The 15,827-nt window shown below is 49.2% G+C and overlaps 53 non-coding genes across 53 annotated transcripts; all 53 read left to right on the top strand.

Annotated features, from left to right (window-relative positions):
* Positions 1–74: 74 nt before the first annotated feature.
* On the top strand, positions 75–147 carry TRNAV-AAC (transfer RNA valine (anticodon AAC)). Its single transcript has one exon. It is a non-coding gene; the product is annotated as a tRNA-Val (tRNA).
* Positions 148–455: 308 nt separating this feature from the next.
* TRNAV-UAC (transfer RNA valine (anticodon UAC)) lies at positions 456–528 on the top strand. The gene has a single exon. It is a non-coding gene; the product is annotated as a tRNA-Val (tRNA).
* Positions 529–640: 112 nt separating this feature from the next.
* On the top strand, positions 641–713 carry TRNAV-AAC (transfer RNA valine (anticodon AAC)). The gene has a single exon. It is a non-coding gene; the product is annotated as a tRNA-Val (tRNA).
* Positions 714–838: 125 nt separating this feature from the next.
* TRNAV-CAC (transfer RNA valine (anticodon CAC)) lies at positions 839–911 on the top strand. The gene has a single exon. It is a non-coding gene; the product is annotated as a tRNA-Val (tRNA).
* Positions 912–1,207: 296 nt separating this feature from the next.
* Positions 1,208–1,280, top strand: TRNAV-AAC (transfer RNA valine (anticodon AAC)). The gene has a single exon. It is a non-coding gene; the product is annotated as a tRNA-Val (tRNA).
* A 125-nt stretch (positions 1,281–1,405) lies between these two features.
* On the top strand, positions 1,406–1,478 carry TRNAV-CAC (transfer RNA valine (anticodon CAC)). The gene has a single exon. It is a non-coding gene; the product is annotated as a tRNA-Val (tRNA).
* A 296-nt stretch (positions 1,479–1,774) lies between these two features.
* TRNAV-AAC (transfer RNA valine (anticodon AAC)) lies at positions 1,775–1,847 on the top strand. Its single transcript has one exon. It is a non-coding gene; the product is annotated as a tRNA-Val (tRNA).
* A 308-nt stretch (positions 1,848–2,155) lies between these two features.
* On the top strand, positions 2,156–2,228 carry TRNAV-UAC (transfer RNA valine (anticodon UAC)). Its single transcript has one exon. It is a non-coding gene; the product is annotated as a tRNA-Val (tRNA).
* Positions 2,229–2,340: 112 nt separating this feature from the next.
* TRNAV-AAC (transfer RNA valine (anticodon AAC)) lies at positions 2,341–2,413 on the top strand. Its single transcript has one exon. It is a non-coding gene; the product is annotated as a tRNA-Val (tRNA).
* A 125-nt stretch (positions 2,414–2,538) lies between these two features.
* TRNAV-UAC (transfer RNA valine (anticodon UAC)) lies at positions 2,539–2,611 on the top strand. The gene has a single exon. It is a non-coding gene; the product is annotated as a tRNA-Val (tRNA).
* A 310-nt stretch (positions 2,612–2,921) lies between these two features.
* TRNAV-CAC (transfer RNA valine (anticodon CAC)) lies at positions 2,922–2,994 on the top strand. Its single transcript has one exon. It is a non-coding gene; the product is annotated as a tRNA-Val (tRNA).
* Positions 2,995–3,488: 494 nt separating this feature from the next.
* TRNAV-CAC (transfer RNA valine (anticodon CAC)) lies at positions 3,489–3,561 on the top strand. Its single transcript has one exon. It is a non-coding gene; the product is annotated as a tRNA-Val (tRNA).
* Positions 3,562–3,672: 111 nt separating this feature from the next.
* On the top strand, positions 3,673–3,745 carry TRNAV-UAC (transfer RNA valine (anticodon UAC)). The gene has a single exon. It is a non-coding gene; the product is annotated as a tRNA-Val (tRNA).
* Positions 3,746–4,041: 296 nt separating this feature from the next.
* On the top strand, positions 4,042–4,114 carry TRNAV-AAC (transfer RNA valine (anticodon AAC)). The gene has a single exon. It is a non-coding gene; the product is annotated as a tRNA-Val (tRNA).
* A 308-nt stretch (positions 4,115–4,422) lies between these two features.
* TRNAV-UAC (transfer RNA valine (anticodon UAC)) lies at positions 4,423–4,495 on the top strand. The gene has a single exon. It is a non-coding gene; the product is annotated as a tRNA-Val (tRNA).
* A 112-nt stretch (positions 4,496–4,607) lies between these two features.
* TRNAV-AAC (transfer RNA valine (anticodon AAC)) lies at positions 4,608–4,680 on the top strand. The gene has a single exon. It is a non-coding gene; the product is annotated as a tRNA-Val (tRNA).
* Positions 4,681–4,989: 309 nt separating this feature from the next.
* Positions 4,990–5,062, top strand: TRNAV-UAC (transfer RNA valine (anticodon UAC)). The gene has a single exon. It is a non-coding gene; the product is annotated as a tRNA-Val (tRNA).
* A 112-nt stretch (positions 5,063–5,174) lies between these two features.
* On the top strand, positions 5,175–5,247 carry TRNAV-AAC (transfer RNA valine (anticodon AAC)). Its single transcript has one exon. It is a non-coding gene; the product is annotated as a tRNA-Val (tRNA).
* Positions 5,248–5,741: 494 nt separating this feature from the next.
* TRNAV-AAC (transfer RNA valine (anticodon AAC)) lies at positions 5,742–5,814 on the top strand. Its single transcript has one exon. It is a non-coding gene; the product is annotated as a tRNA-Val (tRNA).
* Positions 5,815–6,122: 308 nt separating this feature from the next.
* On the top strand, positions 6,123–6,195 carry TRNAV-UAC (transfer RNA valine (anticodon UAC)). Its single transcript has one exon. It is a non-coding gene; the product is annotated as a tRNA-Val (tRNA).
* A 112-nt stretch (positions 6,196–6,307) lies between these two features.
* On the top strand, positions 6,308–6,380 carry TRNAV-AAC (transfer RNA valine (anticodon AAC)). The gene has a single exon. It is a non-coding gene; the product is annotated as a tRNA-Val (tRNA).
* Positions 6,381–6,505: 125 nt separating this feature from the next.
* Positions 6,506–6,578, top strand: TRNAV-UAC (transfer RNA valine (anticodon UAC)). Its single transcript has one exon. It is a non-coding gene; the product is annotated as a tRNA-Val (tRNA).
* Positions 6,579–6,888: 310 nt separating this feature from the next.
* On the top strand, positions 6,889–6,961 carry TRNAV-CAC (transfer RNA valine (anticodon CAC)). The gene has a single exon. It is a non-coding gene; the product is annotated as a tRNA-Val (tRNA).
* A 494-nt stretch (positions 6,962–7,455) lies between these two features.
* Positions 7,456–7,528, top strand: TRNAV-CAC (transfer RNA valine (anticodon CAC)). The gene has a single exon. It is a non-coding gene; the product is annotated as a tRNA-Val (tRNA).
* Positions 7,529–7,639: 111 nt separating this feature from the next.
* TRNAV-UAC (transfer RNA valine (anticodon UAC)) lies at positions 7,640–7,712 on the top strand. The gene has a single exon. It is a non-coding gene; the product is annotated as a tRNA-Val (tRNA).
* Positions 7,713–8,008: 296 nt separating this feature from the next.
* TRNAV-AAC (transfer RNA valine (anticodon AAC)) lies at positions 8,009–8,081 on the top strand. The gene has a single exon. It is a non-coding gene; the product is annotated as a tRNA-Val (tRNA).
* Positions 8,082–8,389: 308 nt separating this feature from the next.
* TRNAV-UAC (transfer RNA valine (anticodon UAC)) lies at positions 8,390–8,462 on the top strand. Its single transcript has one exon. It is a non-coding gene; the product is annotated as a tRNA-Val (tRNA).
* A 112-nt stretch (positions 8,463–8,574) lies between these two features.
* On the top strand, positions 8,575–8,647 carry TRNAV-AAC (transfer RNA valine (anticodon AAC)). Its single transcript has one exon. It is a non-coding gene; the product is annotated as a tRNA-Val (tRNA).
* A 309-nt stretch (positions 8,648–8,956) lies between these two features.
* On the top strand, positions 8,957–9,029 carry TRNAV-UAC (transfer RNA valine (anticodon UAC)). Its single transcript has one exon. It is a non-coding gene; the product is annotated as a tRNA-Val (tRNA).
* Positions 9,030–9,141: 112 nt separating this feature from the next.
* Positions 9,142–9,214, top strand: TRNAV-AAC (transfer RNA valine (anticodon AAC)). The gene has a single exon. It is a non-coding gene; the product is annotated as a tRNA-Val (tRNA).
* A 125-nt stretch (positions 9,215–9,339) lies between these two features.
* TRNAV-CAC (transfer RNA valine (anticodon CAC)) lies at positions 9,340–9,412 on the top strand. Its single transcript has one exon. It is a non-coding gene; the product is annotated as a tRNA-Val (tRNA).
* Positions 9,413–9,523: 111 nt separating this feature from the next.
* TRNAV-UAC (transfer RNA valine (anticodon UAC)) lies at positions 9,524–9,596 on the top strand. The gene has a single exon. It is a non-coding gene; the product is annotated as a tRNA-Val (tRNA).
* A 112-nt stretch (positions 9,597–9,708) lies between these two features.
* Positions 9,709–9,781, top strand: TRNAV-AAC (transfer RNA valine (anticodon AAC)). The gene has a single exon. It is a non-coding gene; the product is annotated as a tRNA-Val (tRNA).
* Positions 9,782–9,906: 125 nt separating this feature from the next.
* Positions 9,907–9,979, top strand: TRNAV-CAC (transfer RNA valine (anticodon CAC)). The gene has a single exon. It is a non-coding gene; the product is annotated as a tRNA-Val (tRNA).
* Positions 9,980–10,090: 111 nt separating this feature from the next.
* TRNAV-UAC (transfer RNA valine (anticodon UAC)) lies at positions 10,091–10,163 on the top strand. Its single transcript has one exon. It is a non-coding gene; the product is annotated as a tRNA-Val (tRNA).
* Positions 10,164–10,473: 310 nt separating this feature from the next.
* On the top strand, positions 10,474–10,546 carry TRNAV-CAC (transfer RNA valine (anticodon CAC)). The gene has a single exon. It is a non-coding gene; the product is annotated as a tRNA-Val (tRNA).
* Positions 10,547–10,657: 111 nt separating this feature from the next.
* TRNAV-UAC (transfer RNA valine (anticodon UAC)) lies at positions 10,658–10,730 on the top strand. Its single transcript has one exon. It is a non-coding gene; the product is annotated as a tRNA-Val (tRNA).
* Positions 10,731–10,842: 112 nt separating this feature from the next.
* TRNAV-AAC (transfer RNA valine (anticodon AAC)) lies at positions 10,843–10,915 on the top strand. The gene has a single exon. It is a non-coding gene; the product is annotated as a tRNA-Val (tRNA).
* A 125-nt stretch (positions 10,916–11,040) lies between these two features.
* On the top strand, positions 11,041–11,113 carry TRNAV-CAC (transfer RNA valine (anticodon CAC)). The gene has a single exon. It is a non-coding gene; the product is annotated as a tRNA-Val (tRNA).
* Positions 11,114–11,224: 111 nt separating this feature from the next.
* On the top strand, positions 11,225–11,297 carry TRNAV-UAC (transfer RNA valine (anticodon UAC)). Its single transcript has one exon. It is a non-coding gene; the product is annotated as a tRNA-Val (tRNA).
* A 296-nt stretch (positions 11,298–11,593) lies between these two features.
* TRNAV-AAC (transfer RNA valine (anticodon AAC)) lies at positions 11,594–11,666 on the top strand. The gene has a single exon. It is a non-coding gene; the product is annotated as a tRNA-Val (tRNA).
* A 308-nt stretch (positions 11,667–11,974) lies between these two features.
* On the top strand, positions 11,975–12,047 carry TRNAV-UAC (transfer RNA valine (anticodon UAC)). The gene has a single exon. It is a non-coding gene; the product is annotated as a tRNA-Val (tRNA).
* A 112-nt stretch (positions 12,048–12,159) lies between these two features.
* On the top strand, positions 12,160–12,232 carry TRNAV-AAC (transfer RNA valine (anticodon AAC)). The gene has a single exon. It is a non-coding gene; the product is annotated as a tRNA-Val (tRNA).
* Positions 12,233–12,357: 125 nt separating this feature from the next.
* On the top strand, positions 12,358–12,430 carry TRNAV-CAC (transfer RNA valine (anticodon CAC)). The gene has a single exon. It is a non-coding gene; the product is annotated as a tRNA-Val (tRNA).
* A 111-nt stretch (positions 12,431–12,541) lies between these two features.
* On the top strand, positions 12,542–12,614 carry TRNAV-CAC (transfer RNA valine (anticodon CAC)). The gene has a single exon. It is a non-coding gene; the product is annotated as a tRNA-Val (tRNA).
* A 111-nt stretch (positions 12,615–12,725) lies between these two features.
* Positions 12,726–12,798, top strand: TRNAV-UAC (transfer RNA valine (anticodon UAC)). The gene has a single exon. It is a non-coding gene; the product is annotated as a tRNA-Val (tRNA).
* Positions 12,799–12,910: 112 nt separating this feature from the next.
* On the top strand, positions 12,911–12,983 carry TRNAV-AAC (transfer RNA valine (anticodon AAC)). The gene has a single exon. It is a non-coding gene; the product is annotated as a tRNA-Val (tRNA).
* A 494-nt stretch (positions 12,984–13,477) lies between these two features.
* Positions 13,478–13,550, top strand: TRNAV-AAC (transfer RNA valine (anticodon AAC)). Its single transcript has one exon. It is a non-coding gene; the product is annotated as a tRNA-Val (tRNA).
* Positions 13,551–14,043: 493 nt separating this feature from the next.
* TRNAV-AAC (transfer RNA valine (anticodon AAC)) lies at positions 14,044–14,116 on the top strand. Its single transcript has one exon. It is a non-coding gene; the product is annotated as a tRNA-Val (tRNA).
* A 111-nt stretch (positions 14,117–14,227) lies between these two features.
* On the top strand, positions 14,228–14,300 carry TRNAV-UAC (transfer RNA valine (anticodon UAC)). The gene has a single exon. It is a non-coding gene; the product is annotated as a tRNA-Val (tRNA).
* Positions 14,301–14,794: 494 nt separating this feature from the next.
* On the top strand, positions 14,795–14,867 carry TRNAV-UAC (transfer RNA valine (anticodon UAC)). Its single transcript has one exon. It is a non-coding gene; the product is annotated as a tRNA-Val (tRNA).
* A 296-nt stretch (positions 14,868–15,163) lies between these two features.
* TRNAV-AAC (transfer RNA valine (anticodon AAC)) lies at positions 15,164–15,236 on the top strand. Its single transcript has one exon. It is a non-coding gene; the product is annotated as a tRNA-Val (tRNA).
* Positions 15,237–15,544: 308 nt separating this feature from the next.
* Positions 15,545–15,617, top strand: TRNAV-UAC (transfer RNA valine (anticodon UAC)). Its single transcript has one exon. It is a non-coding gene; the product is annotated as a tRNA-Val (tRNA).
* The last annotated feature ends 210 nt before the right edge of the window (positions 15,618–15,827 follow it).

Raw genomic sequence — 15,827 nt, 5'->3', positions numbered from 1 at the left:
TGCTCTTCAGACGCTTGTGCTAGACCCCAGTCCTTTCGCTTGCTTGCAAAAGCAGCAGTGTGTATCTCGTGCCAGTTTCTGTAGTGTAGTGGTTATCACGTTCGCCTAACACGCGAAAGGTCCCCGGTTCGAAACCGGGCAGAAACATGTACTAGCGGTTTCTTTATTTGAAATCGGTCCATACCCGGTCTTCAGACCCTGCTGGCAGACCACAGTCTTTTCTTCAAGTCCTTTCGCTTGCTTGCAAAAGCAGTAGTGTGCATCTCGTGCCAGTTTCTGTAGTGTAGTGGTTATCACGTTCGCCTCACACGCGAAAGGTCCCCGGTTCGAAACCGGGCAGAAAAAAACATTGCAGCTTTTGTTTCTGAAATCGGCCATACGTGCTCTTCAAATCATCGTTCTAGACCCCAGTCCTTTCACTTGCTTGCAAAAGCAGTAGTGTGCATGTTGTGCCAGTTTCTGTAGTGAAGTGGTTATCACGTTCGCCTTACACGCGAAAGGTCCCTGGTTCGAAACCGGGCAGAAGCAAAGCGTAGCAGCTTTTTTTTCGGAAATCGGGCCATACGTGCTCTTCAGACTCTTGTGCTAGACCCCAGTCCTTTCGCCTGCTTGCAAAAGCAGCAGTGTGTATCTCGTGCCAGTTTCTGTAGTGTAGTGGTTATCACGTTCGCCTAACACGCGAAAGGTCCCCGGTTCGAAACCGGGCAGAAACATGTACTTGCGGTTTCTTTTCTTGAAATCGGTCCATACCCGGTCTTCAGACCCTGCTGGCAGACCACAGTCTTTTCTTCAAGTCCTTTCGCTTGCTTGCAAAAGCAGTAGTGTGCATCTCGTGCCAGTTTCTGTAGTGTAGTGGTTATCACGTTCGCCTCACACGCGAAAGGTCCCCGGTTCGAAACCGGGCAGAAACAAAGCGTTGCAGCTTTTGTTTCTGAAATCGGCCATACGTGCTCTTCAAATTATCGTTCTAGACCCCAGTCCTTTCACTTGCTTGCAAAAGCAGTAGTGTGCATGTCGTGCCAGTTTCTCTAGTGTAGTGGTAAGCACGTTCGCCTTACACGCGAAAGGTCCCTGGTTCGAAACCGGGCAGAAGCAAAGCGTAACAGCTTTTTTTTCGGAAATCGGGCCATACGTGCTCTTCAGACTCTTGTGCTAGACCCCAGTCCTTTCGCTTGCTTGCAAAAGCAGCAGTGTGTATCTCGTGCCAGTTTCTGTAGTGTAGTGGTTATCATGTTCGCCTAACACGCGAAAGGTCCCCGGTTCGAAACCGGGCAGAAACATGTACTTGCGGTTTCTATTCTTGAAATCGGTCCATACCCGGTCTTCAGACCCTGCTGGCAAACCACAGTCTTTTCTTCAAGTCCTTTCGCTTGCTTGCAAAAGCAGTAGTGTGCATCTCGTGCCAGTTTCTGTAGTGTAGTGGTTATCACGTTCGCCTCACACGCGAAAGGTCCCCGGTTCGAAACCGGGCAGAAACAAAGCATTGCAGCTTTTGTTTCTGAAATCGGCCATACGTGCTCTTCAAATAATCGTTCTAGACCCCAGTCCTTTCACTTGCTTGCAAGAGCAGTAGTGTGCATGTCGTTCCAGTTTCTGTAGTGTAGTGGTTATCACGTTCGCCTTACACGCGAAAGGTCCCTGTTTCGAAACCGGGCAGAAGCAAAGCGTAGCAGCTTTTTTTTCGGAAATCGGGCCATACGTGCTCTTCAGACGCTTGTGCTAGACCCCAGTCCTTTCGCTTGCTTGCAAAAGCAGCAGTGTGTATCTCGTGCCAGTTTCTGTAGTGTAGTGGTTATCACGTTCGCCTAACACGCGAAAGGTCCCCGGTTCGAAACCGGGCAGAAACATGTACTAGCGGTTTCTTTATTTGAAATCGGTCCATACCCGGTCTTCAGACCCTGCTGGCAGACCACAGTCTTTTCTTCAAGTCCTTTCGCTTGCTTGCAAAAGCAGTAGTGTGCATCTCGTGCCAGTTTCTGTAGTGTAGTGGTTATCACGTTCGCCTCACACGCGAAAGGTCCCCGGTTCGAAACCGGGCAGAAAAAAACATTGCAGCTTTTGTTTCTGAAATCGGCCATACGTGCTCTTCAAATCATCGTTCTAGACCCCAGTCCTTTCACTTGCTTGCAAAAGCAGTAGTGTGCATGTTGTGCCAGTTTCTGTAGTGAAGTGGTTATCACGTTCGCCTTACACGCGAAAGGTCCCTGGTTCGAAACCGGGCAGAAGCAAAGCGTAGCAGCTTTTTTTTCGGAAATCGGGCCATATGTGCTCTTCAGACTCTTGTGCTAGACCCCAGTCCTTTCGCCTGCTTGCAAAAGCAGCAGTGTGTATCTCGTGCCAGTTTCTGTAGTGTAGTGGTTATCACGTTCGCCTAACACGCGAAAGGTCCCCGGTTCGAAACCGGGCAGAAACATGTACTTGCGGTTTCTTTTCTTGAAATCGGTCCATACCCGGTCTTCAGACCCTGCTGGCAGACCACAGTCTTTTCTTCAAGTCCTTTCGCTTGCTTGCAAAAGCAGTAGTGTGCATCTCGTGCCAGTTTCTGTAGTGTAGTGGTTATCACGTTCGCCTTACACGCGAAAGGTCCCTGGTTCGAAACCGGGCAGAAGCAAAGCGTAGCAGCTTTTTTTTCGGAAATCGGGCCATACGTGCTCTTCAGACTCTTGTGCTAGACCCCAGTCCTTTCGCTTGCTTGCAAAAGCAGCAGTGTGTATCTCGTGCCAGTTTCTGTAGTGTAGTGGTTATCACGTTCGCCTAATACGTGAAAGGTCCCCGGTTCGAAACCGGGCACAAACATGTACTTGCGATTTCTTTTCTTTAAATCGGTCCATACCCGGTCTTCAGACCCTGCTGGCAAACCACAGTCTTTTCTTCAAGTCCTTTCGCTTGCTTGCAAAAGCAGTAGTATACATCTCGTGCCAGTTTCTGTAGTGTAGTGGTTATCACGTTCGCCTCACACGCGAAAGGTCCCCGGTTCGAAACCGGGCAGAAACAAAGCATTGCAGATTTTGTTTCTGAAATCGGCCATACGTGCTCTTCAAATCATCGTTCTAGACCCCAGTCCTTTCACTTGCTTGCAAAAGCAGTAGTGTGCATGTCGTGCAAGTTTCTGTAGTGTAGTGGTTATCACGTTTGCCTAACACGCGAAAGGTCCCTGGTTCGAAACCGGGCAGAAGCAAAGCGTAGCAGCTTTTTTTTTGGAAATCGGGCCATACGTGCTCTTCAGACTCTTGTGCTAGTCCCCAGTCCTTTCGCTTGCTTGCAAAAGCAGCAGTGTGTATCTCGTGCCAGTTTCTGTAGTGTAGTGGTTATCACGTTCGCCTAATACGTGAAAGGTCCCCGGTTCGAAACCGGGCAGAAACATGTACTTGCGGTTTCTTTTCTTGAAATCAGTCTATACCCGATCTTCAGACCCTGCTGGCAGACCACAGTCTTTTCTTCAAGTCCTTTCGCTTGCTTGCAAAAGCAGTAGCGTGCATCTCGTGCCAGTTTCTGTAGTGTAGTGGTTATCACGTTCGCCTCACACGCGAAAGGTCCCCGGTTCGAAACCAGGCAGAAACAAAGCATTGCAGCTTTTGTTTCTGAAATCGGCCATACGTGCTCTTCAAATCATCGTTCTAGACCCCAGTCCTTTCACTTGCTTGCAAAAGCAGTAGTGTGCATGTCGTGCCAGTTTCTGTAGTGTAGTGGTTATCACGTTCGCCTTACACGCGAAAGGTCCCTGGTTCGAAACCGGGCAGAAGCAAAGCGTAGCAGCTTTTTTTTCGGAAATCGGGCCATACGTGCTCTTCAGACTCTTGTGCTAGACCCCAGTCCTTTCGCTTGCTTGCAAAAGCAGCAGTGTGTATCTCGTGCCAGTTTCTGTAGAGTAGTGGTTATCACGTCCGCCTCACACGCGAAAGGTCCCTGGTTCGAAACCAGGCAGAAACAAAGCATTGCAGCTTTTGTTTCTGAAATCGGCCATACGTGCTCTTCAAATCATCGTTCTAGACCCCAGTCCTTTCACTTGCTTGCATAAGCAGTAGTGTGCATGTCGTGCCAGTTTCTGTAGTGTAGTGGTTATCACGTTCGCCTAACACGCGAAAGGTCCCCGGTTCGAAACCGGGCAGAAACATGTACTTGCGGTTTCTTTATTTGAAATCGGTCCATACCCGGTCTTCAGACCCTGCTGGCAGACCACAGTCTTTTCTTCGAGTCCTTTCGCTTGCTTGCAAAAGCAGTAGTGTGCATCTCGTGCCAGTTTCTGTAGTGTAGTGGTTATCACGTTCGCCTCACACGCGAAAGGTCCCCGGTTCGAAACCGGGCAGAAAAAAACATTGCAGCTTTTGTTTCTGAAATCGGCCATACGTGCTCTTCAAATCATCGTTCTAGACCCCAGTCCTTTCACTTGCTTGCAAAAGCAGTAGTGTGCATGTCGTGCCAGTTTCTGTAGTGTAGTGGTTATCACGTTCGCCTTACACGCGAAAGGTCCCTGGTTTGAAACCGGGCAGAAGCAAAGCGTAGCAGCTTTTTTTTCGGAAATCGGGCCATACGTGCTCTTCAGACTCTTGTGCTAGACCCCAGTCCTTTCGCTTGCTTGCAAAAGCAGCAGTGTGTATCTCGTGCCAGTTTCTGTAGTGTAGTGGTTATCACGTTCGCCTAACACGCGAAAGGTCCCCGGTTCGAAACCGGGCAGAAACATGTACTTGCGGTTTCTTTTCTTGAAATCGGTCCATACCCGGTCTTCAGACCCTGCTGGCAGACCACAGTCTTTTCTTCAAGTCCTTTCGCTTGCTTGCAAAAGCAGTAGTGTGCATCTCGTGCCAGTTTCTGTAGTGTAGTGGTTATCACGTTTGCCTCACACGCGAAAGGTCCCCGGTTCGAAACCGGGCAGAAATAAAGCATTGCAACTTTTGTTTCTGAAATCTGCCATACGTGCTCCTCAAATCATTGTTCTAGACCCCAGTCCTTTCACTTGCTTGCAAAAGCAGTAGTGTGCATGTCGTGCCAGTTTCTGTAGTGTAGTGGTTATCACGTTCGCCTTACATGCGAAAGGTCCCTGGTTCGAAACCGGGCAGGAGCAAAGCGTAGCAGCTTTTTTTTCGGAAATCGGGCCATACGTGCTCTTCAGACTCTTGTGCTAGACCCCAGTCCTTTCGCTTGCTTGCAAAAGCAGCAGTGTGTATCTCGTGCCAGTTTCTGTAGTGTAGTGGTTATCACGTTCGCCTAACACGCGAAAGGTCCCCGGTTCGAAACCGGGCAGAAACATGTACTTGCGGTTTCTTTTCTTGAAATCGGTCCATACCCGGTCTTCAGACCCTGCTGGCAAACCACAGTCTTTTCTTCAAGTCCTTTCGCTTGCTTGCAAAAGCAGTAGTGTGCATCTCGTGCCAGTTTCTGAAGTGTAGTGGTTATCACGTTCGCCTCACACGCGAAAGGTCCCCGGTTCGAAACCGGGCAGAAACAAAGCATTGCAGCTTTTGTTTCTGAAATCGGCCATACGTGCTCTTCAAATAATCGTTCTAGACCCCAGTCCTTTCACTTGCTTGCAAGAGCAGTAGTGTGCATGTCGTTCCAGTTTCTGTAGTGTAGTGGTTATCACGTTCGCCTTACACGCGAAAGGTCCCTGTTTCGAAACCGGGCAGAAGCAAAGCGTAGCAGCTTTTTTTTCGGAAATCGGGCCATACGTGCTCTTCAGACTCTTGTGCTAGACCCCAGTCCTTTCGCTTGCTTGCAAAAGCAGCAGTGTGTATCTCGTGCCAGTTTCTGTAGTGTAGTGGTTATCACGTTCGCCTAACACGCGAAAGGTCCCCGGTTCGAAACCGGGCAGAAACATGTACTAGCGGTTTCTTTATTTGAAATCGGTCCATACCCGGTCTTCAGACCCTGCTGGCAGACCACAGTCTTTTCTTCAAGTCCTTTCGCTTGCTTGCAAAAGCAGTAGTGTGCATCTCGTGCCAGTTTCTGTAGTGTAGTGGTTATCACGTTCGCCTCACACGCGAAAGGTCCCCGGTTCGAAACCGGGCAGAAAAAAACATTGCAGCTTTTGTTTCTGAAATCGGCTATACGTGCTCTTCAAATCATCGTTCTAGACCCCAGTCCTTTCACTTGCTTGCAAAAGCAGTAGTGTGCATGTTGTGCCAGTTTCTGTAGTGAAGTGGTTATCACGTTCGCCTTACACGCGAAAGGTCCCTGGTTCGAAACCGGGCAGAAGCAAAGCGTAGCAGCTTTTTTTTCGGAAATCGGGCCATACGTGCTCTTCAGACTCTTGTGCTAGACCCCAGTCCTTTCGCCTGCTTGCAAAAGCAGCAGTGTGTATCTCGTGCCAGTTTCTGTAGTGTAGTGGTTATCACGTTCGCCTAACACGCGAAAGGTCCCCGGTTCGAAACCGGGCAGAAACATGTACTTGCGGTTTCTTTTCTTGAAATCGGTCCATACCCGGTCTTCAGACCCTGCTGGCAGACCACAGTCTTTTCTTCAAGTCCTTTCGCTTGCTTGCAAAAGCAGTAGTGTGCATCTCGTGCCAGTTTCTGTAGTGTAGTGGTTATCACGTTCGCCTTACACGCGAAAGGTCCCTGGTTCGAAACCGGGCAGAAGCAAAGCGTAGCAGCTTTTTTTTCGGAAATCGGGCCATACGTGCTCTTCAGACTCTTGTGCTAGACCCCAGTCCTTTCGCTTGCTTGCAAAAGCAGCAGTGTGTATCTCGTGCCAGTTTCTGTAGTGTAGTGGTTATCACGTTCGCCTAATACGTGAAAGGTCCCCGGTTCGAAACCGGGCACAAACATGTACTTGCGATTTCTTTTCTTTAAATCGGTCCATACCCGGTCTTCAGACCCTGCTGGCAAACCACAGTCTTTTCTTCAAGTCCTTTCGCTTGCTTGCAAAAGCAGTAGTATACATCTCGTGCCAGTTTCTGTAGTGTAGTGGTTATCACGTTCGCCTCACACGCGAAAGGTCCCCGGTTCGAAACCGGGCAGAAACAAAGCATTGCAGATTTTGTTTCTGAAATCGGCCATACGTGCTCTTCAAATCATCGTTCTAGACCCCAGTCCTTTCACTTGCTTGCAAAAGCAGTAGTGTGCATGTCGTGCAAGTTTCTGTAGTGTAGTGGTTATCACGTTTGCCTAACACGCGAAAGGTCCCTGGTTCGAAACCGGGCAGAAGCAAAGCGTAGCAGCTTTTTTTTTGGAAATCGGGCCATACGTGCTCTTCAGACTCTTGTGCTAGTCCCCAGTCCTTTCGCTTGCTTGCAAAAGCAGCAGTGTGTATCTCGTGCCAGTTTCTGTAGTGTAGTGGTTATCACGTTCGCCTAATACGTGAAAGGTCCCCGGTTCGAAACCGGGCAGAAACATGTACTTGCGGTTTCTTTTCTTGAAATCAGTCTATACCCGATCTTCAGACCCTGCTGGCAGACCACAGTCTTTTCTTCAAGTCCTTTCGCTTGCTTGCAAAAGCAGTAGCGTGCATCTCGTGCCAGTTTCTGTAGTGTAGTGGTTATCACGTTCGCCTCACACGCGAAAGGTCCCCGGTTCGAAACCAGGCAGAAACAAAGCATTGCAGCTTTTGTTTCTGAAATCGGCCATACGTGCTCTTCAAATCATCGTTCTAGACCCCAGTCCTTTCACTTGCTTGCAAAAGCAGTAGTGTGCATGTCGTGCCAGTTTCTGTAGTGTAGTGGTTATCACGTTCGCCTTACACGCGAAAGGTCCCTGGTTCGAAACCGGGCAGAAGCAAAGCGTAGCAGCTCTTTTTTCGGAAATCGGGCCATACGTGCTCTTCAGACTCTTGTGCTAGACCCCAGTCCTTTCGCTTGCTTGCAAAAGCAGCAGTGTGTATCTCGTGCCAGTTTCTGTAGAGTAGTGGTTATCACGTTCGCCTCACACGCGAAAGGTCCCTGGTTCGAAACCAGGCAGAAAAAAAGCATTGCAGCTTTTGTTTCTGAAATCGGCCATACGTGCTCTTCAAATCATCGTTCTAGACCCCAGTCCTTTCACTTGCTTGCAAAAGCAGTAGTGTGCATGTCGTGCCAGTTTCTGTAGTGTAGTGGTTATCACGTTCGCCTAACACGCGAAAGGTCCCCGGTTCGAAACCGGGCAGAAACATGTACTTGCGGTTTCTTTATTTGAAATCGGTCCATACCCGGTCTTCAGACCCTGCTGGCAGACCACAGTCTTTTCTTCGAGTCCTTTCGCTTGCTTGCAAAAGCAGTAGTGTGCATCTCGTGCCAGTTTCTGTAGTGTAGTGGTTATCACGTTCGCCTCACACGCGAAAGGTCCCCGGTTCGAAACCGGGCAGAAAAAAACATTGCAGCTTTTGTTTCTGAAATCGGCCATACGTGCTCTTCAAATCATCGTTCTAGACCCCAGTCCTTTCACTTGCTTGCAAAAGCAGTAGTGTGCATGTCGTGCCAGTTTCTGTAGTGTAGTGGTTATCACGTTCGCCTTACACGCGAAAGGTCCCTGGTTTGAAACCGGGCAGAAGCAAAGCGTAGCAGCTTTTTTTTCGGAAATCGGGCCATACGTGCTCTTCAGACTCTTGTGCTAGACCCCAGTCCTTTCGCTTGCTTGCAAAAGCAGCAGTGTGTATCTCGTGCCAGTTTCTGTAGTGTAGTGGTTATCACGTTCGCCTAACACGCGAAAGGTCCCCGGTTCGAAACCGGGCAGAAACATGTACTTGCGGTTTCTTTTCTTGAAATCGGTCCATACCCGGTCTTCAGACCCTGCTGGCAGACCACAGTCTTTTCTTCAAGTCCTTTCGCTTGCTTGCAAAAGCAGTAGCGTGCATCTCGTGCCAGTTTCTGTAGTGTAGTGGTTATCACGTTTGCCTCACACGCGAAAGGTCCCCGGTTCGAAACCGGGCAGAAATAAAGCATTGCAACTTTTGTTTCTGAAATCTGCCATACGTGCTCCTCAAATCATTGTTCTAGACCCCAGTCCTTTCACTTGCTTGCAAAAGCAGTAGTGTGCATGTCGTGCCAGTTTCTGTAGTGTAGTGGTTATCACGTTCGCCTTACATGCGAAAGGTCCCTGGTTCGAAACCGGGCAGGAGCAAAGCGTAGCAGCTTTTTTTTCGGAAATCGGGCCATACGTGCTCTTCAGACTCTTGTGCTAGACCCCAGTCCTTTCGCTTGCTTGCAAAAGCAGCAGTGTGTATCTCGTGCCAGTTTCTGTAGTGTAGTGGTTATCACGTTCGCCTAACACGCGAAAGGTCCCCGGTTCGAAACCGGGCAGAAACATGTACTTGCGGTTTCTTTTCTTGAAATCGGTCCATACCCGGTCTTCAGACCCTGCTGGCATACCGCAGTCTTTTCTTCAAGTCCTTTCGCTTACTTGCAAAAGCAGTAGTATGCATCTCGTGCCAGTTTCTGTAGTGTAGTGGTTATCACGTTCGCCTCACACGCGAAAGGTCCCTGGTTCGAATCCGGGCAGAAACAAAGCATTGCAGCTTTTGTTCCTGAAATCGGCCATACGTGCTCTTCAAATCATCGTTCTAGACCCCAGTCCTTTCACTTGCTTGCAAAAGCAGTAGTGTGCATGTCGTGCCAGTTTCTGTAGTGTAGTGGTTATCACGTTCGCCTTACACGCGAAAGGTCCCTGGTTTGAAACCGGGCAGAAGCAAAGCGTAGCAGCTTTTTTTTCGGAAATCGGGCCATACGTGCTCTTCAGACTCTTGTGCTAGACCCCAGTCCTTTCGCTTGCTTGCAAAAGCAGCAGTGTGTATCTCGTGCCAGTTTCTGTAGTGTAGTGGTTATCACGTTCGCCTAACACGCGAAAGGTCCCCGGTTCGAAACCGGGCAGAAACATGTACTTGCGGTTTCTTTTCTTGAAATCGGTCCATACCCGGTCTTCAGACCCTGCTGGCAGACCACAGTCTTTTCTTCAAGTCCTTTCGCTTGCTTGCAAAAGCAGTAGTGTGCATCTCGTGCCAGTTTCTGTAGTGTAGTGGTTATCACGTTCGCCTCACACGCGAAAGGTCCCCGGTTCGAAACCGGGCAGAAACAAAGCATTGCAACTTTTGTTTCTGAAATCTGCCATACGTGCTCCTCAAATCATCGTTCTAGACCCCAGTCCTTTCACTTGCTTGCAAAAGCAGTAGTGTGCATGTCGTGCCAGTTTCTGTAGTGTAGTGGTTATCACGTTCGCCTTACACGCGAAAGGTCCCTGGTTCGAAACCGGGCAGGAGCAAAGCGCAGCAGCTTTTTTTTCGGAAATCGGGCCATACGTGCTCTTCAGACTCTTGTGCTAGACCCCAGTCCTTTCGCTTGCTTGCAAAAGCAGCAGTGTGTATCTCGTGCCAGTTTCTGTAGTGTAGTGGTTATCACGTTCGCCTAACACGCGAAAGGTCCCCGATTCGAAACCGGGCAGAAACATGTACTTGCGGTTTCTTTTCTTGAAATCGGTCCATACCCGGTCTTCAGACCCTGCTGGCATACCGCAGTCTTTTCTTCAAGTCCTTTCGCTTGCTTGCAAAAGCAGTAGTATGCATCTCGTGCCAGTTTCTGTAGTGTAGTGGTTATCACGTTCGCCTCACACGCGAAAGGTCCCTGGTTCGAATCCGGGCAGAAACAAAGCATTGCAGCTTTTGTTCCTGAAATCGGCCATACGTGCTCTTCAAATCATCGTTCTAGACCCCAGTCCTTTCACTTGCTTGCAAAAGCAGTAGTGTGCATGTCGTGCAAGTTTCTGTAGTGTAGTGGTAATCACGTTCGCCTTACACGCGAAAGGTCCCTGGTTCGAAACCGGGCAGGAGCAAAGCGCAGCAGCTTTTTTTTCGGAAATCGGGCCATACGTGCTCTTCAGACTCTTGTGCTAGACCCCAGTCCTTTCGCTTGCTTGCAAAAGCAGCAGTGTGTATCTCGTGCCAGTTTCTGTAGTGTAGTGGTTATCACGTTCGCCTAACACGTGAAAGGTCCCCGGTTCGAAACCGGGCAGAAACATGTACTTGCGGTTTCTTTTCTTGAAATCAGTCTATACCCGATCTTCAGACCCTGCTGGCAGACCACAGTCTTTTCTTCAAGTCCTTTCGCTTGCTTGCAAAAGCAGTAGCGTGCATCTCGTGCCAGTTTCTGTAGTGTAGTGGTTATCACGTTCGCCTCACACGCGAAAGGTCCCCGGTTCGAAACCAGGCAGAAACAAAGCATTGCAGCTTTTGTTTCTGAAATCGGCCATACGTGCTCTTCAAATCATCGTTCTAGACCCCAGTCCTTTCACTTGCTTGCAAAAGCAGTAGTGTGCATGTCGTGCCAGTTTCTGTAGTGTAGTGGTTATCACGTTCGCCTTACACGCGAAAGGTCCCTGGTTCGAAACCGGGCAGAAGCAAAGCGTAGCAGCTTTTTTTTCGGAAATCGGGCCATACGTGCTCTTCAGACTCCTGTGCTAGACCCCAGTCCTTTCGCTTGCTTGCAAAAGCAGCAGTGTGTATCTCGTGCCAGTTTCTGTAGAGTAGTGGTTATCACGTTCGCCTCACACGCGAAAGGTCCCTGGTTCGAAACCAGGCAGAAACAAAGCATTGCAGCTTTTGTTTCTGAAATCGGCCATACGTGCTCTTCAAATCATCGTTCTAGACCCCAGTCCTTTCACTTGCTTGCAAAAGCAGTAGTGTGCATGTCGTGCCAGTTTCTGTAGTGTAGTGGTTATCACGTTCGCCTAACACGCGAAAGGTCCCCGGTTCGAAACCGGGCAGAAACATGTACTTGCGGTTTCTTTATTTGAAATCGGTCCATACCCGGTCTTCAGACCCTGCTGGCAGACCACAGTCTTTTCTTCAAGTCCTTTCGCTTGCTTGCAAAAGCAGTAGTGTGCATCTCGTGCCAGTTTCTGTAGTGTAGTGGTTATCACGTTCGCCTCACACGCGAAAGGTCCCCGGTTCGAAACCGGGCAGAAAAAAACATTGCAGCTTTTGTTTCTGAAATCGGCCATACGTGCTCTTCAAATCATCGTTCTAGACCCCAGTCCTTTCACTTGCTTGCAAAAGCAGTAGTGTGCATGGCGTGCCAGTTTCTGTAGTGTAGTGGTTATCACGTTCGCCTTACACGCGAAAGGTCCCTGGTTCGAAACCGGGCAGAAGCAAAGCGTAGCAGCTTTTTTTTCGGAAATCGGGCCATACGTGCTCTTCAGACCCTTGTACTAGACCCCAGTCCTTTCGCTTGCTTGCAAAAGCAGCAGTGTGTATCTCGTGCCAGTTTCTGTAGTGTAGTGGTTATCACGTTCGCCTAACACACGAAAGGTCCCCGGTTCGAAACCGGGCAGAAACATGTACTTGCAGTTTCTTTTCTTGAAATCAGTCTATACCCGGTCTTCAGACCCTGCAGGCGGACCACAGTCTTTTCTTCAAGTCCTTTCGCTTGCTTGCAAAAGCAGTAGTGTGCATTTCGTGCCAGTTTCTGTAGTGTAGTGGTTATCACGTTCACCTCACACGCGAAAGGTCCCCGGTTCGAAACCGGGCAGAAACAAAGCATTGCAGCTTTTGTTTCTGAAATCGGCCATACGTGCTCTTCAAATCATCGTTCTAGACCCCAGTCCTTTCACTTGCATGCAAAAGCAGTAGTGTGCATGTCGTGCCAGTTTCTGTAGTGTAGTGGTTATCACGTTCGCCTCACACGCGAAAGGTCCCCGGTTCGAAACCGGGCAGAAACAAAGCATTGCAGCTTTTGTTTCTGAAATCGGCCATACGTGCTCTTCAAATCATCGTTCTAGACCCCAGTCCTTTCACTTGCATGCAAAAGCAGTAGTGTGCATGTCGTACCAGTTTCTGTAGTGTAGTGGTTATCACGTTCGCCTTACACGCGAAAGGTCCCTGGTTCGAAACCGGGCAGAAGCAAAGCGTAACAGCTTTTTTTTCGGAAATCGGGCCATACGTGCTCTTCAGACTCTTGTGCTAGACCCCAGTCCTTTCGCTTGCTTGCAAAAGCAGCAGTGTGTATCTCGTGCCAGTTTCTGTAGTGTAGTGGTTATCATGTTCGCCTAACACGCGAAAGGTCCCCGGTTCGAAACCGGGCAGAAACATGTACTTGCGGTTTCTTTTCTTGAAATCGGTCCATACCCGGTCTTCAGACCCTGCTGGCAGACCACAGTCTTTTCTTCAAGTCCTTTCGCTTGCTTGCAAAAGCAGTAGTGTGCATCTCGTGCCAGTTTCTGTAGTGTAGTGGTTATCACGTTCGCCTCACACGCGAAAAGTCCCCGGTTCGAAACCGGGCAGAAGCAAAGCATTGCAGCTTTTGTTTCTGAAATCGGCCATACGTGCTCTTCAAATAATCGTTCTAGACCCCAGTCCTTTCACTTGCTTGCAAGAGCAGTAGTGTGCATGTCGTTCCAGTTTCTGTAGTGTAGTGGTTATCACGTTCGCCTTACACGCGAAAGGTCCCTGTTTCGAAACCGGGCAGAAGCAAAGCGTAGCAGCTTTTTTTTCGGAAATCGGGCCATACGTGCTCTTCAGACGCTTGTGCTAGACCCCAGTCCTTTCGCTTGCTTGCAAAAGCAGCAGTGTGTATCTCGTGCCAGTTTCTGTAGTGTAGTGGTTATCACGTTCGCCTAACACGCGAAAGGTCCCCGGTTCGAAACCGGGCAGAAACATGTACTAGCGGTTTCTTTATTTGAAATCGGTCCATACCCGGTCTTCAGACCCTGCTGGCAGACCACAGTCTTTTCTTCAAGTCCTTTCGCTTGCTTGCAAAAGCAGTAGTGTGCATCTCGTGCCAGTTTCTGTAGTGTAGTGGTTATCACGTTCGCCTCACACGCGAAAGGTCCCCGGTTCGAAACCGGGCAGAAAAAAACATTGCAGCTTTTGTTTCTGAAATCGGCCATACGTGCTCTTCAAATCATCGTTCTAGACCCCAGTCCTTTCACTTGCTTGCAAAAGCAGTAGTGTGCATGATGTGCCAGTTTCTGTAGTGAAGTGGTTATCACGTTCGCCTTACACGCGAAAGGTTCCTGGTTCGAAACTGGGCAGAAGCAAAGCGTAGCAGCTTTTTTTTCGGAAATCGGGCCATACGTGCTCTTCAGACTCTTGTGCTAGACCCCAGTCCTTTCGCCTGCTTGCAAAAGCAGCAGTGTGTATCTCGTGCCAGTTTCTGTAGTGTAGTGGTTATCACGTTCGCCTAACACGCGAAAGGTCCCCAGTTCGAAACCGGGCAGAAACAAAGCATTGCAGCTTTTGTTTCTGAAATCGGCCATACGTGCTCTTCAAATCATCGTTCTAGACCCCAGTCCTTTCACTTGCTTGCAAAAGCAGTAGTGTGCATGTCGTGCAAGTTTCTGTAGTGTAGTGGTTATCACGTTTGCCTTACACGCGAAAGGTCCCTGGTTCGAAACCGGGCAGAAGCAAAGCGTAGCAGCTTTTTTTTTGGAAATCGGGCCATACGTGCTCTTCAGACTCTTGTGCTAGTCCCCAGTCCTTTCGCTTGCTTGCAAAAGCAGCAGTGTGTATCTCGTGCCAGTTTCTGTAGTGTAGTGGTTATCACGTTCGCCTAATACGTGAAAGGTCCCCGGTTCGAAACCGGGCAGAAACATGTACTTGCGGTTTCTTTTCTTGAAATCAGTCTATACCCGATCTTCAGACCCTGCTGGCAGACCACAGTCTTTTCTTAAAGTCCTTTCGCTTGCTTGCAAAAGCAGTAGTGTGCATCTCGTGCCAGTTTCTGTAGTGTAGTGGTTATCACTTTCGCCTCACACGCGAAAGGTCCCCGGTTCGAAACCAGGCAGAAACAAAGCATTGCAGCTTTTGTTTCTGAAATCGGCCATATGTGCTCTTCAAATCATCGTTCTAGACCCCAGTCCTTTCACTTGCTTGCAAAAACAGTAGTGTGCATGTCGTGCCAGTTTCTGTAGTGTAGTGGTTATCACGTTCGCCTTACACGCGAAAGGTCCCTGGTTCGAAACCGGGCAGAAGCAAAGCGTAGCAACTTTTTTTTCGGAAATCGGGCCATACGTGCTCTTCAGACTCTTGTGCTAGACCCCAGTCCTTTCGCTTGCTTGTAAAAGCAGCAGTGTGTATCTCGTGCCAGTTTCTGTAGAGTAGTGGTTATCACGTTCGCCTCACACGCGAAAGGTCCCTGGTTCAAAACCAGGCAGAAACAAAGCATTGCAGCTTTTGTTTCTGAAATCGGCCATACGTGCTCTTCAAATCATCGTTCTAGACCCCAGTCATTTCACTTGCTTGCAAAAGCAGTAGTGTGCATGGCGTGCCAGTTTCTGTAGTGTAGTGGTTATCACGTTCGCCTAACACACGAAAGGTCCCCGGTTCGAAACCGGGCAGAAACATGTACTTGCGGTTTCTTTATTTGAAATCGGTCCATACCCGGTCTTCAGACCCTGCTGGCAGACCACAGCCTTTTCTTCAAGTCCTTTCGCTTGCTTGCAAAAGCAGTAGTGTGCATCTGGTGCCAGTTTCTGTAGTGTAGTGGTTATCACGTTCGTCTCACACGCGAAAGGTCCCCGGTTCGAAACCGGGCAGAAAAAAACATTGCAGCTTTTGTTTCTGAAATCGGCCATACGTGCTCTTCAAATCATCGTTCTAGACCCCAGTCCTTTCACTTGCTTGCAAAAGCAGTAGTGTGCATGGCGTGCCAGTTTCTGTAGTGTAGTGGTTATCACGTTCGCCTTACACGCGAAAGGTCTCTGGTTCGAAACCGGGCAGAAGCAAAGCGTAGCAGCTTTTTTTTCGGAAATCGGGCCATACGTGCTCTTCAGACCCATGTACTAGACCCCAGTCCTTTCGCTTGCTTGCAAAAGCAGCAGTGTGTATCTCGTGCCAGTTTCTGTAGTGTAGTGGTTATCACGTTCGCCTAACACACGAAAGGTCCCCGGTTCGAAACCGGGCAAAAACATGTACTTGCGGTTTCTTTTCTTGAA

Source organism: Leptodactylus fuscus, chromosome 1 (assembly GCF_031893055.1).
Source record: "Leptodactylus fuscus isolate aLepFus1 chromosome 1, aLepFus1.hap2, whole genome shotgun sequence".
Classification (NCBI taxonomy): Eukaryota; Metazoa; Chordata; class Amphibia; order Anura; family Leptodactylidae; genus Leptodactylus; species Leptodactylus fuscus.
Note: the sequence above shows the minus strand (reverse complement) of the source record. Positions and strands in the feature narration are given on the sequence as shown.